We start from the raw sequence: 15,349 nt of genomic DNA on the forward strand, positions 1-15,349 counted from the left end.
TGCCATTTAGTCAAGGTTGAGTGGTCTATACGTTGTGGAACAATGACAACTCAACTTGTACGCCATTTAGTCAGGGTTGAGTGATCTATATATTGTGGAACAATGTATGCCATTTATTCAAGGTTGAGTGGTCTATACGTTGTGGAACAATGACAATTCAACTTGTACGCCATTTAGTCAAGGTTGAGTGATCTATATATTGTGGAACAATGTATGCCATTTAGTCAGGGTTGAGAGGTCTATCTATTGTGGAACAATGACAATTCGACTTGTACGCCATTTAGTCAGGTTTGAGTTAGTCAAGGTTGAGTGGATCTATATATTGTGGAACAATGAAAATTCAACTGGGTTCCAGCCATAAAAAAAAAGAAGTAAATCACATTCACATTATCAATATACAACACAATTATAATTACATATAGATAAAAACACTAGTTTAGCAACCTATTACAGTACTAGTTAATTACTCGTACATATTAAATATCACAATTCTATTATAAATGTATAATTTTACAGAGCTACATTGTAAATTGGTTTATTATAGGTGAGTTTAGTCTACGTAAAAATTTCATTCAAAAATATCATTTTATAAATGCAATTAATATGATTTCTTTATTTTTAACCGAAATCAAAACTTTCTCTGAAATTTCCTTAATTTTGAAGTACCGAAATCGAAACCGGAACCGAAATTTGAAACCTTGGTTTTGAATGATAACAGTAGTTAAGTAGGTAATTAGATCAATGACTTTTGACTTCAAAACCTGTGGACCTGCATGATTGAACCACGAGGTCTACGAGTGCGTAGGGCATATTCCTGCCGGACACCTCCTAACCCCACAACTGTATTTGTTGACCTCATGATCATACTATAAATCCTCCTAATTGGAGATGAATATACACAACTAATATTGCCATTTAACAGTTATATCCAGTAGAGATAGCTAGTCATAACAAAAATGAAATCATATGAAATCGTAAGAATAGTTGGGTTAGGTGTCTTAGGTATGTTTGTTTTGTATGCATTAGTACGTCGTTGTGTTGTGGATGTACAGGAAATGATAGTGGGGGAGTGGGTGTTGGTGGCAGAGGTGGAGAAGGAGGAGGAGGTGGTGGTGGTGGAGGAGGAGAAGGAGGAGGAAGTAGTAGTGCATGCTGAAAGCAAGTCATTTCTGAACGCTACATGGCCGCTAGTTCTATCACACGAAACAATTAATTCTGATGTGTGTAGCTGACTAGCTAGGCATAAGATGATAAGAAATAAAGATATAAGAAGGTCTCGATTCATACATCATTTATTTGTTTGTATTTGCTAATTGAAACTTTCTCAGAAATTTTCTTAAATTTGAAGTACCGAAACCGAAATTTGAAACCTTGGGTAAGACTAATATTACTCAAATGGTGCTTTTATATGCATTGTCTGAATTCAAGTTGTACGCCATTTAGTGTGGAACAATGTCAATTCAACTTGTATGCCATTTAGTCAAGGGTGAGTGGTCTATACGTTGTGGAACAATACAATTCAACTTGTACGCCATTTAGTCAAGGTTGAGTGGTCTATACGTTGTGGAACAATGACAATTCAACTTGTACGCCATTTAGTCAAGATTGAGTGGTCTATACGTTGTGGAATAATGACAATTCAACTTTTACGCCATTTAGTCAAGGTTGAGTGATCTATATATTGTGGAACAATGTATGCCATTTAGTCAAGGTTGAGTGGTCTATACATTGTGGAACAATGACAATTCAACTTGTACGCCATTTAGTCAAGGTTGAGTGATCTATATATTGTGGAACAATGCATGCCATTTAGTCAAGGTTGAGTGGTCTATATATTGTGGAACAATGACAATTCGACTTGTACGCCATTTAGTCAGGTTTGAGTTAGTCAAGGTTGAGTGGATCTATATATTGTGGAACAATGAAAATTCAACTGGGTTCTAGCCATAAAAAAAAAAAAATGTAAATCACATTCACATTATCAATATACAACACAATTATAATTACATATAGATAATAGCAACCTATTACAGTACTAGTTAATTACTCGTACATATTAAATATCACAATTCTATTATAAATGTATAATTTTACAGAGCTACATTGTAAATAGGTTTATTATAGGTGAGTTTAATCTATGTAAAAATTTCATTCAAAAATATCATTTTATAAATGCAATTAACATGATTTCTTTATTTTTAACCGAAATCAAAACTTTCTCTGAAATTTCCTTAATTTTGAAGTACCGAAATCGAAACCGGAACCGAAATTTGAAACCTTGGTTTTGAATGATAACAGTAGTTAAGTAGGTAATTAGATCAATGACTTTTGACTTCAAAACCTGTGGACCTGCATGATTGAACCACAAGGTCTACGTGTGCGTAGGGCATATTCCTGCCGGACACCTCCTAACCCCACAACTGTATTTGTTGACCTCATGATCATACTATAAATCCTCCTAATTGGAGATGAATATACACAACTGATATTGCCATTTAACAGTTATATCCAGCAGAGATAGCTAGTCATAAGAAAAATGAATTCATTTGAAATCGTAAGAATAGTTGGGTTTGGTGTCTTTGGTATGATTGTTTTGTGTGCGTTAGTACGTGCGTTGTGTTATGGATGTACAGGAAATGATAGTGGGGGAGTGGGTGTTGGTGGCAAAGGTGGAGAAGGAGGAGGAGGTGGTGGTGGTGGAGGAGGAGGAGGAGGAGGAAGTAGTAGTGCATGCTGAATGCAAGTCATTTCTGAACGCTACATGGCCGCTAGTTCTATCACACGAAACAATTAATTCTGATGTGTGTAGCTGACTAGCTAGGCATAAGATGATAAGAAATAAAGATATAAGAAGGTCTCGATTCATACATCATCTATTTGTTTGTATTTGCTAATAAATAAGGGGTGTTTAAGGACATTTGATTTATGTGTTTGGCCCAAACTCTAGTGACTTGTCCAAGTTGTAATAGGACTAGTCTTACAGGAGATATCCTCCGAGATATACTAATTATTGTACGATTCAGTTTCTTTGTAAGATTTATATTCTCTGCTTGTAATCCTCAATATAAAAAGACCCCTATTTTCAATGAAAGCATAGCTTATTCTCTCCCAATTCAGTTTTCCTAAAATAGGGAGAAATTATCAATTGTTTTTTTAGCTTCTAATTTCTCAAATTTTACTTGTTTTTTTTTTTTTGTTTAAAAAGAGAATCAAAGGATTTCACTCCTACCTCCATGGTGACTCGAACCCAGGACTTGGATCTTAGGTAGTGGGTGCTCTAATCACTGAGCTAACACCACTTCGTCAATTAGTAATGAATAATGAATATAACAAATTTTTATATGCAAAAGCATAACATGCTCATGCTTCTTAGCTCCGTTATTAGTTTTTTTTTATATAAAACATGAATAATATACGCACTAACATATTTAAAAAACAAAAAATTGGACTGATGGGCTCCGCTGCTTTTTAGGTTAGGTTTTTTTTTACGATAAATCCCTACATTTTCAATTTTTTTAGTAGGTTTTATCCAGTTTGCACTTTTTGTGCTTTATTATGTTCTAGTTCGTTACTAGAATATGTGAGATTTGATGTCGAATGAGTGGCACTATCGTACATACAACGATGTTTCTTATCAGCTTTACTTTGTTTTCAACAATGGAAGCGTATGTAATGTGCCATTCTGGCCTGAGTTCATAGTATGATCAATGAATGATCTACTTAAAAAAAAAAAGTCTAAATATGTATCAAGATATTTACTTTTGAAAACAAAACTTCAAGATCGATGTTCGCTTATTCAATAAACAATATATTCAAGGATTTCCTTTTTTGTTTTTGTTTTTAAGAATGAAATGTTCAAGGCGTTGAGTTTTAAAGTGAACAATTGACTGGAAAGTTCATCAACAAACAATGAAAAAGGTGAATTCAGTTGTTTAAGGCCCGGTTTGGCATTGCTGTGCTAAGGGCAGAAATGCGTTTGCTTCTGCTATGGGCAGAATTGCTTTTACTTCTGGTGTAAGGAATATCAGTTTAAGTGTTTGGTAAATTGTTTTCAAAAGTGCTGTGAGAATGAAAAGCTGTTTTAGGTATTTGGTAAACTGTTAGTAAAAAGAGTTGTGGTTGTGTATAATCACCAAAGTGGACATGCATGCTTAATATGTTGAAAACATATTTATATTAGTCATGTGTAATCTCAACTCAAACTAAACTACCCTCAATTTTGTTTTAGGAAATCAGAAACACAGAGAGAACAATAGAGAAAATTGGGAGAGAATGATCTGTGTTTTCATTGATAATATAAGTCTTATAAGGAAACTAAATTGTACAATGAGTAGGATATCTTCAAAGATATCTGTAAGACTAACCCTATTACAACATAGACAAGTCACTAGAGTTTGGGCCAGACACATAAATCAGATGTCCTTAACACACTGCCCCTTGTGTCGCCCAAACGTGGTGCTCATCTCGTTGCTTCTTCAAAAACCTTGCCGAGTAACAAGAATCCAGTGGGACAAAAATAACCTCGATCGAAGGAGAAAAAGAGTATAACACACCCTTCATGTTTTGAGACCAAACATGTAGACATCTCCCCTTGATGTCTGCATTTCCCCTTGATGACTACGGTCATAGGAGTTAGGATAACTTCCGCAAACGATGCTACGAACATGTTTCTTGAAAGTGAATTTAGGCAATGACTTAGTGAGCAAGTCTGACACATTGTCCTCAGATCGAACCTAGTTCACTTCGATCTTGAGGAGAGTCTGTTGTTGCTGATTATGCTTGGTGTTGTCGCTTTTGATATAGCCTTGCTTCATTTGTCCAAAGCAAGCAGCATTACCCTAATAAATGTTCGTAGGCTCATATGTGCACTACTACAAAGATAGCCTTTAATGACAGTTTTTTTATGACATTTTGACAAAAACGTCATCAAAAAACATTTTAATGACGTTTTCAGACTGAAACGTCATGAATAATTTGATAGTAAAAGATTTGTGACACTTTCGAAACGTCATAAAATTTTTTAAACAACATGACGTTTATCCATGACGTTTGTAAACGTCATACTTGAAAAAACTTAATTTTTTTTTAAATTGCCCGCCCGCACCCAGCCTATTTTCTTCTTCACACATTCCAATCAACTTTAATTTTCTTCTCTGTTCTCTCTCCGTCCCTCCCTCCCTTGACCCTTCTTCTCGATCTGGAGCAAGAAGCAGAAACAACTCGAGTTTCATCCTCGGTCTCAATCCATCGTCTCTTGCTTCCTGAAGATGTTACGGCGAGGCCGATCCCCATATCAAGTCACTGTTCTCTTACACCAAGCAGAAGAAGAAGAAGAGGCTGACTAGCTCTCTGTCAAAATTTCACCGGTTAAATCTGAAATATCTCTTGGGTTTTATTCCTATTGAGTATTTTCTGTGATTGGGTCTATTTGATTGAAGATTTCTCACATTTTCTTCACATTGAAAATCCCTTTGTCATTGTGTGTATTTGATATCTCGTTTGGTATTTTCGAACTGTGATTCTATTAAGGATTTCGATGGGTTCCAGGTTCAGACAATTTTCAGGTTGTAGAGGTTTTGATTTGGAGTATAATTGGTTTTGGCTATACCATATATTAAGGTAATTTTGTCCAGTGACTCCATTAGGATGATTAGGACTGGGAAGGATCAAGTTCAATTACTACACACCATGTGTTTGAAGTTATGCCTCAAAGACAGCACCCAAGCTGAACCAGTGGGCTATTCCATGATTTTCGAAAACCCTATACTTCTTGTTTTACTCTTAGTTTTTGATAGCTTAAAATAGACTCTTCAATGATCATTTTGAGCTTGGTTTCATGAAAAACGGAGTTAAAATGAAATACTTATGCCATTTTGAAATTACTGCACTGTTTCAGAATTTCTGCAGAAATCAGTATTTTCTGCTACTTTGGATTCTTGTTTGACCACTCATTTGAACTGCGAATGACCTGAAATTTTGCAAAATAATAGCTTTACATGTCTTCTTCAAATCTGGAGAGTTTTGCATGAAATAACTGAAGAGTAGTTGTTGGTGAATTTTTCTTTCTTGCTACCAGTCTTCTGAAATTTTCTCAAATTTGCAGCAACCTTGTTACGAAACAATCTGTTTGACAGGCCTTCACACCTTTGTCAGTCCTTGAATTTTAGTATATTAAAATAGACTGAATATTAACTTTCTTATCTGGATTTCTTGTTAACACTTAAGCACGTTTGTAGAGAAAACAACAACCATGGGTCTAGAAGAATGCTATTCACATCGATATGTAAGTCTAATATCACAAAGATATGGCTTATTCTTTTTTCCCTTGTGGTTTATTTCTGCTCTTTATTCTAGTTTTGTTGCTTGCTGCAGTTACTTTAAAGTCAGTGCAAGAGAATGATAACTATATATGCTGCAATGAGAGAAAAGCCCAAAGATTTTGCAAGTGAAAGCATAGCAAGAGCTTAAGTTGGTTTGGGTCAAACTGAGGTAAAACATCTTTACTGTTGATCACAATGAAGTTAGAATGACAATAACATTGTATACCATATTTCCAAGTTATATATGCAGTCTCGTATTTATTAAAATATTAATGAGCATAAATTACAACGGTAATTGCTTTGGATAAAATCAATCAAAATCAAATCACGGGTTGATCAATCACCAATTAATTGGCCTCAAATCTGCTTCTGGCAGAATTAATACTAAATAGTGTTAACACATACTAACTTGCCATAGTGGTACAGCAGACAACATGTTGAGTTGGTACCTATTTTAGCTGGGTTCGAATCCCAGCAACTGCATAATCTGTTTTTTTTTCTTTCTTGTTGAATTGATGTTGTTGAATTGATGTTACTGATATTGATTTGGTACTACTGGACCAAGTACTACACATATATAGTTGCAGTCCATAAATTTTTTTCTTTTCTTTTCTTTTCCAATCAAACAATCCCAAACACATGAACAAATATATACAAATACGTATACCAAGTAAATAAATCATGTAGGATTTGCTAGGGTTCATGCATTATGGTGATTTTTCATATTCAATCAATAGGCTCAATAAGCAAGAAGCATGAATATAAAATTAGGTTTTGGAAAACATTACTTGATGAAGGACGGATAAATCTTCAGCTTATGTGTGCAGAACTGAGAATGTTGTCTTCTCAGCCAATCCAAGAGCTATTCGCCTCTTCTGGACAGCTCCCACTTCGAATAGTGTACAGGTCTCAAAACGACTCCAATAGGGCTGAAATTTGGAGGTCAGATAAAAGAGGCAGAGACGAACAACTTTGATGAAGGAAAGATTTTGATCTGAGGTCCCGATCAAGAGGTTTCGGGGCGTGCAAACAGGCTGCAGCAGGGGGGGTTTTTTTTTTTTTTTTCTGGCTAGGGCTTGGGTTAGAGCTTCGTGCTGATAACGTGTTGTAAAACAGAAAAAAATTTGAGAGAGAGAGAGAGAGTTTGGACACAGAGAATAAGATTGTGTGTCTTAGGTAAATGAAGCCTTATATAGGACTACATGGTGTACACAAAAGGGTAATGCTTAATTACAATCCAATCACTCCTACAATTACAACTTATCAATCACCAATCTATAGAGATAGGCACCTATTACTCATCATCTATTTACATGATTATCCACAAATATTTACAACAGATTTGGCCTATGTGAATTCTAATGATGCATTGGTTTTTACTAAAATATAACTTTTCAAATGTCAGATTTAAGTTGAAATTTGCTTTGAATGTGGTAGGCACATATGTGAGCCATGATTGAACTATTGTTGCCATTGCTGAAGAAAGCTGCCCCTGATACACCAGAGTAACAAGCCTCCACAAAGAAGGTTGAACATGGTATGTTTTATGAGTAAAGTTACTGTGGAAGTAGGTTGTATGAGTAAAATTACCACAAAGTGAAGACAGTCTTATATGTTGAGTTCTGATTAGTATTTTTTTTTCTTTCCTATTTCTATCTTAAAGTAGATGCAAAAGTATGGAACAACTGCAAGTTGGAGACCAGTGGAGTGGAGCGGGTCAGCCCAGTTTATCAACTTTTGGTCTTCCTTTTGGGTACTCTTATGATGTAGTGGAACTAAATGATGAAACAATTGTGATGATTTCTTAATGAAACTAGCAGTATTATGTCTCCATTGTGATATGTGTAAATAAAAAGATAATTGATTTCTGAATTTAACCAGAAATCAATTTTTTTTTTTTTTTAAATATGAAATAAATTTAATGGCGTTTGGAAAACGTCATGAAAGATCCTTCAATGACGTTTCACAAATGCCGTTAATCTTCTTCTATGACATTTCAAAAATGTCATGGAAGAATCTTTCCATGACGTCTAGAAAACGTCATTGAAACACTTTCTATGGCGTTTTTCAAACGTCATTAAAGATTTTTAATGACGTTTATCAAACATCATCGAAGCGGTTTGGAAAAGATGGCACCAGTAGAGACGACGTTCGTTATGGCATTTGAAAAACGTCATTGAATCTTTTTCATGGCGTTAAAAGTATTCTGTGTAGTAGTGGTGGTAGACTTCAAATCACAATTACTTCGAACATGAGTAATTATGGATCTAAACTACTTCGTGAAGAGCAATAATTTCTACATGGTTCGAACATATAGCGACTAGGGTCTGTTTTGTAGACCTCTAAGATATCGCGGTCTTATCCATGGTAAACACATAACCAGTTTGGGAATGATCTTTATGTGGGCCAGAGAGGTACCCAGTATTAATAAAATCTTCCAAAACACTATTATCGATTTGGGATATGGATAGAGGATGCAGGCCAATGTTGGCGGCGTTCTTGGTGTGTGATAGGTCTGAATCCATTATCTCTCTGTAGGGATAGTTGGATAGAGCATGCACATATCAATCATACATCTCAAGTATAGAACGATATTTGTTACACCAATCCAATGGCATCGCATTGGAGCAAAGCTATACTTAACTAACAAGTTCACTGCAAATGAGATGTCCGATCTTGTGCATTAAATTAAGTACAATAATATGCCTATTCCACTCAAGTAGGGCACTTCTGCCTCTAGCACATCTTCGTCATCATCCTTCAGACGAAGAGGATTTTTTTTTTAGGATCAAGAGTACGGACAATCATAGGCGTGCTTGAAGGCTTGACCTAGTCAAAACGTTTAAGCATCTATCAACACGGTGCTCAAGTTTCAAACCGAGGGAAAATCGTGTTCTCCCAAGATCCTTCATCTCAAAATCGGATTTCAAGTGTTGAGCAGTTTCCCTTAACTCCTTAAGGGCTTCCAATGAAGATCAAGTCGCCAACATGAACTGCGATAGAATCCGAAACTTGTGATGGAAACGCGCGAGCATATCCCTTCCCAATCAAGTAGTCACTTTATTGAGCGTTTCAATCTCTTTGCAAACGCGCTCCATGGTCTAGAGCCACTTGACTTAGGTAAATGAAGTCCACCAGGAACCTTCACATTTATTCTATATCTAGATCCCCATAGAGATACATAGTGACCACATTCGTAAGCTGCACGTTCAGTTATTCAGAAACTACCAAACTGACAAAGTAGTGGAGTGCAATGACATCCATTACGAGAGAATATGTCTCCTCATAGTCGATTCCAGGGCGTTTTGTGAGAAGCCTTGCGCCATAAGGCAAGATTACCATCTCTTTTTCTCATCACGCTTTCTAACGAAGACCCATTAGACAACAAGTTTTATGTTAGGAGGTGCTTGCATCACTGGCTCGAAAAACCTTCCTATTCATTAGAGAATCCAACTTAGCCTGGATCACATCTTTCTATTTAAGCCAATTTTCTCTACGTTGGCATTTATTCATCAACGGAGCATGGTTCGATATCATCAGACTCAATAAACTCATGCGCGAATACATCATCAATCATGATGGAGTGTCTATCCCACGTCTCATGTACACTAGTGTAATTTTCAGAGAGCTTTATATTCTCAAGAATAAGTTCTGATATTGAGGCGTCCCCCAAACAATAACCATAATCTGAAACATTCTCATGAGATGGATTTTGAGTGTTGATGATTAAAGAAATGAATTGTCCCAAAATATCCTTCAAACACTACGCCAAAAACAGCCTTTTACCGCCCACAATGTGCGCCGTAAATACCCTTTTACGGCGCACAAAAGTAGGCTGTAAATGCCGGAGCCGTAAAAGACGTTCCTCTTTAACGGCGCGCATAAGAAGGCCGTAATTGTGCATCCATGCAGGCCGTAAAAGACATTCCTCAATAATCCAATTTGATTTATGGGATGTTTGCACGCCGTGAATGTCAAGAAAGCACGCCGTAAATGACTTTCTAACCACTTATTTACGGCGCACTGGGCATGCCATAAAAGACTTTATTCACGGCTTACAATGAACGCCGTAAAAGACTGTTTTTATGGCACACTCTTGCATGCCGTAAAAGAAGTAGTTGCCCAATTTTTAAGGCCCAATTTGCACGCTGTAAAAAGCTTTTCTATCAATTTTTATATATCATTCACGATTCACATGACCTGCCATGAAAGTCTTTGTGGCAAAGAGGTTTCTTGGCTGCTCATAATCCAAAAATGATCAACTAACAAAATGACTTGAGCAAGAATAATATTAACCTCAAAGGAGATCAGAGCTGGTGAAACAGCATATATATCATAGATAATGGAAAAGGTTTTAACAAACTTTTTATATCCAATCTGCTACAGACCAAGTACAATTTCTAACAAACTTGAGTTTAAACTTATGTTCAGAATATAGCGTATTACAAAATATACTACTTAATGAAAATGAAAGCAAACAATCCTTATAATAAACCCATAATAAAGCTAGACAATAAGTGATTCAATAAAAGCTCTAAATCATTCTCATGAACTGATTAAAAGCAATGAAAGCAAACCATAAAGCTAGACAAAGCTTCAAATACTTGCAATATTCAGTTGATTAAAGAACTGCCTGCATCCGACTCCCATCCAGTGCAAGAATATGTTCCACACATGAATCTAAGGCTCTAGAAAATCTCCACAGTCCAAACATCGCAACAGCTCCTACAGATGGGTCAAACTTGATGCAAATGTGGAAAATGACGGATAGCTAAGATCAAGACAAAGAAACCAGCAGCACTTGCCCTTTCATAGCAGCATCCAGGGATAAAATCCCATACAATAGAACAAATTGGGGATGGTGTATAGATAAGCACAATACAACTGATCTGAAAACACAACAATTGTAGCTTGTCAAACTTGATGCAAATGTGGAAAATGATGGATAGCTAAGATCAAGACAAAGAAACCAGCATCACTTGCCCTTTCATATCAGTGTCCAGGGATAAAATCCCATACAATAGAACAAATTGGGAATGGTGTATAGATATGCACAATACAATTGATCTGAAAACACAACAATTGTAGCTTGATAGATTTGCAGGGAAGGGTGTGATGAGAGAGTTTATTTTACCTCCGGAAAGGTTAAGTCGGATCATCTTACTGACTTTGATGATGCTGCCACAAAAGAATTGAGATTGAGATAAAGGAAAGGATACATAAATGATTAACAAAAACTAAGAAACAAAAACTCATACAAATAAACAGCTCGCTCACTCAACTGAGTGAAAAATGAGTCGTTGTGAAACTAATACGCAGACAGTAAGTGAGTTTTTAAACCAGGAAATTGGAAAGCAATTCATATATTTAAACCATGTAATTTGAATTCCAGAACTGCCATATTCTACTTAGACTTGCCAAAGAAAAGTCCAAAAGAGAAAAAGAAGATAAATCAACAGCAAACCATGCCAGAATGTGGATCAACATTCATAGAGTAATTTGCTCTTCTACAACTAGTGTAGTACACATGATATGCTTCAGTTTAGTGCTGTCAGCTATAAATTTTTCCTCATAACTGCTTCAGTTTAGTACACATGATATGCTTCAGTATAGTAACAAGTTCAATTATCCAATACTTCACAACAAAAAGAGATGATAGAATAAATTACCTCAAAGTTTCAATACTAGCTAAACTAGCTTGATGTACTTGATAGGCCATGCAATTGTACTTCCTTGAGCCATACTTAGCGTTCCAAACTCTCTCGTTGGTCGATACAAAGCTATATCCTCCAAAACATCAAGAACCCAAACTTTCCAACATTCTTGGCCCAGAGGCACGTGATGGACCATTGCAGTCGGATCCTTTGACTCAAGTTTTGCACTTGCAACAACCTCTTCTCCCATTTGAAACCAATTTAATAACTCAACTCTACTATGATCATTCTTAATGCCCTTGGTCCATGCACCTTCCTTTTCTTTGGTCTGCAGCCCCTCATCAACAGAATGTTGAACCCTTAAGTTCTGTTTATTGAGCTTGATTTGTCCTCTCCCAGTTTCAGAATTCCGCACACTCACACTTGTATTTTCCTTATCTTTTTGTTGTGAAAGCGCATTACCAGAATGCTGACCACTAGTACTTCCCTTTTATTATAACAATAAGAAAGTATTAATAAATATATATATATATATGTGTGTGTATGTATGCAGGCCATATCTTGAAGACTTACATGGTTATTCCCCTCTCTCTCTTTCTGTGCCAAAATAGTTCCAACCACCTCTTTCAATCGTTCGATCTCTTGTGATTGAGCAAGCATATCTTGTGATTGAGCAAATAAAGCATTCTCTAACTTAGCAACTTTGTTTCCAACACTGGTTTGATAATCTACCTTTGAAGGGACTGCTCCAAATCCCAAACCTCTTACTCGTCCTCGTGGATCAGGACCGAGTACTTTTGCAACAGCATCATCTTTCAAAGAACATTTCTCTGAAGGTTCTTGGTCAGCTCTGTACATTTTCACTTGTTTCTGCCAAAAAAAAAATTTGAAACATGAATAATCAAACTTGTGTCATCTCTTATACCTAAAATAATAGTCTCAAAAAATGAAAACTGAAGAGAAGTATTTTTACCACTATTTCTGGATCCTCCACTACATCTGAATCCTTCTTCTTCTTTGCTTCGTAAGCATGAATCCAAACATCAGACCTTGTTATTGCATCTGGGATTTCACTTTGTTCCCTCTACAAATTAGTAAGTACAAATAATATTTATCATCTCATATCACAAAACTCATATAAAATTAACAACCAAATTATTCTTACTAATTCTTCTTCAACACGAGCAAAGCTTTTTCTACTAGTTCTGTGGAGTAAGATTCTTTCTGCGCGCATTGCTTTGAATTTTTTAGACATTTCCTATGACAAACAAGTCACCATAGTTGTTAAAAACTCATAAAGTGTAGGCAATTCTAGCTACTTTTTCTATTATTATCAAGATAATGTTGGAGTTAGACTTGTCTAATAACAAAATATTGGTAAAACGCACCTTAAATGATGGACTAGTTCTGTTTTTGACAAAATCTAGCCACTGATTCATAGATTCTACATTATCAGGTTTGAGAAGGGTAGCAGCACGTTGTAGGCCTACAAGTTCGGCTTGCTTCTCCACTTCTTTCATCACATTGGATCTATTATCTCGCCAAAGCTTGATCATCCTTCGAATAACTTGTTTCTTATGGCATTCGTCAACAATGAAACTTGTCTACAAAAGAAATGAGTGAGTATGTGAACATATAAGGAACGATGTAACGTTCTTTTTTTAGTATGGAAAAACTTACTGTTATGTGTTCCCAAATCTGAGTTTTGAACAAATCTGAAAGATTTTTCCAGGTCGGTGCAGTCATTGGTATTAGCTCTCTTGCTGTGCATCCAATAAATGAGGAGAATAGAGCTGCAGTTTTCCCAATTGGCTGGCCTCTTTCATTGAATTCAACCAGGATAGGACGTTTTCTCTTTTTCTTGCTAATGTCCAACAATTTTGCTTTACCTCTAGGTGGTATTTTTGGCTTTTCTGTAGCTTCACCTTCAGCTGAAATAGGTTCTGCATCTGCTTGCAAATGAGATGAAGAACTCAAATTTGCTTCAGAATTTCTCATGGGATTATGCCTTTGTTGCCTAGCTGAAACATCAACTGCATGTGCAACTTTATCTTGCATTTTGGCTCTCTTTGCACCTTTCTTTGAGATCTCTCCAGAAGGCATAGTCTACATGTCAAACAAATAAGTTAGACAAAAAGCAAAATTTTAAACTTAGGAAATATAATTCAAAGTAGGAAAAGATGCATCTCCATCACATGTGCAGCAAACCAATATGGCAAGAATTAAGGTTCAAAACCTTAACATTGTTCGACAAGGGCTACCAAAAGACTTAAACAATTGAACTAGCTTCTGTTCCCTCCAAATTTCTTAATTTCATAATACTAGACACCTCCAGCAACACTAATTTTTGACTAATGTAATTATGCCAAGACTTAAATTTGTCAAACTATTCCTTATCACAGTTTATATGTTGACACAGAAGCACATGTATTCATTTAGCTACTATAAACATCTATATGACATGTACAACAACCTCATCTAAAACCACAAACCAAAATAGATCTTACCTGAGAACTTATGCTGATGCTTTGTTGAAATAGGTTAGTCAGAGTCACCTTCACTCTGTTCAGCAAAAAATAAATAAATAAAGAAATTAGAATCTCATCACTTATATAAATAATCAGCAATACATCATGTGAATGAATTTATGTAAGAATTATGACATGCAGTTCATACAATTACCGAATAGATTTCCTCATTATTATATCTATAACATTCTTCATCATCGACATCTAGGTCTAGCTGTGATACATCTACTGGCATATAAGCAATCTCATCAACAGAATCATTCTCAAAAAAACCTCTAGGCGGTGCTCTAAGTACAACATGCCAATTTGACGTGTCACTCTCTCTCGAATAAAAAACTTGTTTTGCTTGTGATGCAAAAATAAAGGGATCTTGATCAAATTGATGATGCCCCCTGTCGAGGTTAACCAATGTGAAACCATCTTCAACTTTGACACCAGTCCCTATGTTAGCCCAATAACAATCAAATAGTGGAACCTTAAATTTTCGATAGTCTAGCAAAATTATCTCTCTTATAACACCATAATATGGCACTCTATCCAGAACATGTGAATTATCCCTTGCACTTGGTCGACACATTGTGTCGCCTTCAACGGACACCCCACTGTTTTGTGTGCTTTTCTCAGCAGCCTCTGTATGAAATCGGTTCCCATTAATAATGAAGCCTGAATGGGACACCACAGATTGTTTCGGCCGACAAGCTAGCCACTTCACTATATCCGACATAGTACTACAATCACCAAACTTAACTTTATCTGCTAACCATTCACTGAAACTACTCATATGTCTTTCTTCTAGAAGGCTTTCATTATCTTCAAGACGCGAATCTAAACACTTCAGTTCTTCCCT

General features: G+C 36.0%; 1 long non-coding RNA gene across 1 annotated transcript; it reads left to right on the top strand.

Annotated features, from left to right (window-relative positions):
* The first annotated feature begins 5,655 nt into the window (after positions 1 to 5,655).
* LOC112196832 lies at positions 5,656 to 8,192 on the top strand. The gene is made up of 4 exons (XR_002935402.2): positions 5,656 to 6,283; positions 6,373 to 6,489; positions 7,726 to 7,861; positions 7,987 to 8,192. It is a non-coding gene; the product is annotated as an uncharacterized LOC112196832 (long non-coding RNA).
* Positions 8,193 to 15,349: the final 7,157 nt, after the last annotated feature.

This window comes from Rosa chinensis, chromosome 4, assembly GCF_002994745.2.
Source record: "Rosa chinensis cultivar Old Blush chromosome 4, RchiOBHm-V2, whole genome shotgun sequence".
In the NCBI taxonomy this organism is placed as follows: Eukaryota; Viridiplantae; Streptophyta; class Magnoliopsida; order Rosales; family Rosaceae; genus Rosa; species Rosa chinensis.